Raw genomic sequence first — 4,609 nt, 5'->3', positions numbered from 1 at the left:
TATAAAACAACACTTGTTGAAACTTCTGGAATTACAGAGAATATACTAGTAGCAGAGGGCTACCATTAGATGGGTGAAATTTGGAGAAACAAACTCACAATATTTCCAAGCTAAGGTTACTCTTAACTATAGAGTTAATCATATTCACAGTCTTCAAGATGAGAATGGCAAAACAGTCAAAGATCACCACTCCAAAGCAAATATTCTTATGAAAGCCTTCAAGGACAGATTGAGCAACTCAGTGCCCACTTTTATTATGTTGAACTTACAAGGGCTCATCAATAGACACCCTAATCTATCCATGTTGGAAGTCCCTTTCTCCAAAGAGGAAATAGATGATGTTATCAAGGATCTACCATCTGAAAAGGCACCAGGGCCTGATGGTTTCAACACCAATTTTTGTAAAATCCTGCTGGGATATAATTGCTCCAGATTTGTATGCTCTGATTGAGGATTTCTATCATGGAAAGACCAACTTGCAAAGTATAAACTCATATTTCATCACTCTTATTCCTAAGACTGAGAACCCATCCACTCCAAATGATTTCAGGCCTATTTCACTGCTTAACTGTTCAATTAAGATCATCACTAAAATGCTTGCAAATAGACTTCAAAAGGTCATCCTCAAGCTGTTGCACACCAATCAGTATGGTTTCATTAAGAATAGATCTATCCAAGATTGTTTGGCATGGGCTTATGAATACATCTACCAATGCAACTCCTCTAATAATGAAATCTTGGTATTGAAGCTTGATTTCCAAAAGGCATTTGATATCATTGAACATCAAACCATTAAAGAAATACGCATTGCCAGAGGTTTTGGAGGTAGATGGCTTATGTGTATGGACATGATCTTCAATTCTGGTTTTTCATCTCTGTTATTAAATGGGGTCCCTGGCAAACAGTTTCTTTGCAAGAGAGGAGTAAGGCAAGGAGACCCTATCTCTCCTCTTCTTTTTGTCTTGGCTACTGATTTGATACAGTCAGTAATGAATGAGGCTATGAACAACAATCTCATCAGTAAGCCTCTACTAGGTCACCCATGCCCTGATTTTCCAGTTATCCAGTATGCTGATGATACAGTTCTTCTTATGCCAGCCTGCATTATTCAGTTAGAACAACTCAAGAATTTACTTATTCATTTCACAACTTACACTGGCTTGAGAATGAACTTCCAGAAATCTGCCATGGTCCCAATAAATACTAGTCAAGCAAAAATGGAGTTGCTGGCTCAAAAATTGGGGTGTTGCATTGGAGCCTTCCCTTTCACTTATTTGGGACTGCCACTTAGTTTGGCTAAACCAAAATTATAGGATTTTGTTCCCATTATTAAGAGGGTTGATAGAACACTATCTGGTTGCTCCACCTTCCTGTCATATGGGGATAAATTTGTACTTATCAAATCACTATTCACAAGTCTACCCACCTTCTTCATGAGTACTCTTGAACTCCCTGCTGGCATTGTTGAGTAGATTAACAAATATCTCAGACATTGTTTTTGGAGAAAATATGGTATGGAATACCAAGGCACAACTCTCATCTCATGGAACAAAGTTTGCACACCAAAAGACCAGGGTGGTTTGGCTGTGCTAAACATTGCAACCCATAACAAATGTCTTGATGAAGCATATCCATAAATTCCTAAATCACCATGATTTGCCCTAGGTCCATTTGATTTGGGAATCATACTACCCTCAAGGAGTTCTTACTCAAAGACCTATAGGATCTTTCTGGTGGAGGAACATTCTCAAGCTACTACCTCAATTAAAGAAGGTTGCTAGGGGGTAATTGGTCAAGGAAACACCATCGATCTTTGGGATGACAATTGGGGTGTGGGGATACTCAAAGAGAAATTCCCACAATTGTTTTCCTTTTCCAACAAGAATAACTTGAGAATCCAAGACTACCTCCAAGCTGATAATGCACTTGACAACTTTCACATCCCACTTTCAATAGAGGCACATTAGCAATTTTTTGCAACTACAAGATATGCTTCAGTCACCTCAACCCGGAAATCATCGTGGCAAATGGAGCTACCTGTGGGGAGCTGACTACTCTTCTATTAAATGTACAAGTTGATTACAATTGGAGAACATGCCCAACCTATCTTTGCAAAGATTTGGAAGGACGCTGCCATGCTGAGGTATAAGATATTCTTCTGGTTACTCTTACATGACAGAGTTAATACAAGAAATCTCTTGCACAGTAAATCTTTCCATCCACCATCATATAAATGTGAACTCTGCCACTCCAATGCTGAAGAGACCTCCCTGCACTTATTTTGGGATTGTGACTTTGCCTCAAGTTGTTGGGAAGCTCTACTTGGTCACAAAAACAGAGGAATATCACCTTATGAAGAGATTACACTTTTGGCTCAAGCCCTCCCTGCATCAATTGCCATGGAGGTCCTCATCATGGGATGTTGGAACATTCGGATTCAGAGGAATGGGAAAAATCTTCAGAGCACGATAGTGCTCCATTCAAGCATGGAAAGGCCTGTTGAAACATGATCTCCTACTTCTCAAGCATAGAATCAAATTCAAGTTTGAAGCTCAACTCTCCAGCTGGATTGATCAATACTTAAGTTAATTATACAACATGTTGGGGTTTGATAGAGCATAAATTGGTTGAATTGGTCCTTTGTGACTTGTAAACTTCTGTAAATACTTTATTTTTAATATATTCATACCGTAGAACGATTGTTCTATGGGTTTCGGTTAAAAAAATAGGGCACACATGGTTGGGCGTCTCATTGCTTGGAAGAGCTCGGATGACCCATATCCTCCAGGGACTTCTCCTGCAGCGTTGATCCTACCTTCCCAGCCCTTCAGATGCTCATTCAGAGCAGATCAAAGCCCTACTACTGAGGTGTGTGGAATGGTGCAAAAGTGACTGGTGGCACATACTCAAGCAACGACAACTTCATAGTGTACCAAATAAATGTCAGCCAAGGGGGTGAGGTATCCTTGACCCTCGATGTCTCCGATGGCTCTCCTTTCATGCGTATCATGCTTGAACACAGGCAAGCTGACGTCTCTTAGCTAGATCAACCAGTCATGGGTAGTCATCAGTTCACGCCCTGATGTTGCCTATGGCATCTACTCGCATGTGGACCATTAGGATATTGTGATTTCACTGAGACAGTACCAGTGTGCCAGTGCCTCGATGGGTTACAGCCTAACGGTCTTGACGTTTGGAGTGGATGTCGGAGAACATAAACATTGAAATGCAGCAAGCAAAGTCATTTTATGTCCTTGCCCAGAATGAAGGTCCCAGACAAGTCTTTGCATATACCGAATAGGAGCTTTGATGATTGTACCGTTGAGTGCAATAGTGATTGCTCGTGTACAGCATATGCTTATCGCAGTTTGAGCAGCACCATTGCTAGGGCCAGCCTGCCATGGTGCCTGGTTTGGACAGGGGAGCTTATCGACACGGGAAGTACAGCGGCAACACTTCTTTTACTGCAGGGACATACCCCAACTTAGGTGAGAACCTATACCTCCGGCTTGCCGACTCCAATTATGCATCCAAATCTAGTGTTATATTATTTTCATTTTGTTTTATTTGAATCTTGTTTTAGCTTATTTTCTTAGTGTCCATACTGAAACTGTGCAATTGCATTTCGTGAACATTTTCCCCTTAAGTATTCCGCCACGTCAAAATGCATCAATGTTTGAATAATTTAGAGATGAACAGACTAAAAATTCATGTGAAGTAATTCAAGTGCTTTTGTGTGCTACTAGATATTATCTACCTCATCTACATGCAATGCATGTTTTTGCAGTAAATGACACATCGACTGAATTAACCACTGATAAAATGATTAAAAGAACGCCAAAAATATTAGCAACAAATGGCTTCTACAAAACCAACTTGTTGATGATTATCAATTTTCTTAATTTGAAACTAAATATGCATTCTTTGAGTAAAAAAATAGTTCCAGTTCAGCTCTTTTTTTGTGGGGGAGTTTCAGTTCAGCTTAATGCGTTTAATAACTGGATGGTATGTAGATAGCCTTGGCTAAGGATAGTAACCTAAAAATAGTTTGATCTTTGGCTTTAGGAGGACTATTACAAAGTTTTGTTTTCAGCTAATAGATTATTACAAAGTTAATTTATAAAGATATCCCCTAACATTACTAGAATCTGGTTTTGTGCCGAGTTCCAGAACTTTGTCGAGTTCATTCTATCTGGCATTCGGTAAAGTAATGTCTGTCGACTTTGATTCAAAATTGGACTCGACAGTGATAAGGAACTCGGTAGACTTCATACTTTGCCTAGTTCCAACAAAAAACGACTCAGTGAACTAAATAAACTCCGCAAAATCACAAGTTCACCAAGTTCTCGATAGAAAGAATCTGGCAAAGTATGAAAGGTGGCCCCTACTGTACAACAGGCGACGGACCCGCGACGACGGTCTTTCTTTGCCGAGTTTCGGCTAAGAAGACTTGGTATTTTTTTTCCTCTTTTGCATTTTTGAAATAAGGAATTCTAGGGGTCACCTATTTGCCAAGTTAAAGCTAAACGAGACTCGGTAAACATCTTACCTTTTTCATTTTTCTAAATTGGAATGCCAGGGTCATGGCTTTGCTGAGTTCCCGACGGAA

This window comes from Triticum aestivum, chromosome 2B (genome assembly GCF_018294505.1).
Source record: "Triticum aestivum cultivar Chinese Spring chromosome 2B, IWGSC CS RefSeq v2.1, whole genome shotgun sequence".
NCBI lineage: Eukaryota > Viridiplantae > Streptophyta > Magnoliopsida > Poales > Poaceae > Triticum > Triticum aestivum.
This window is presented reverse-complemented; position numbering follows the sequence as displayed.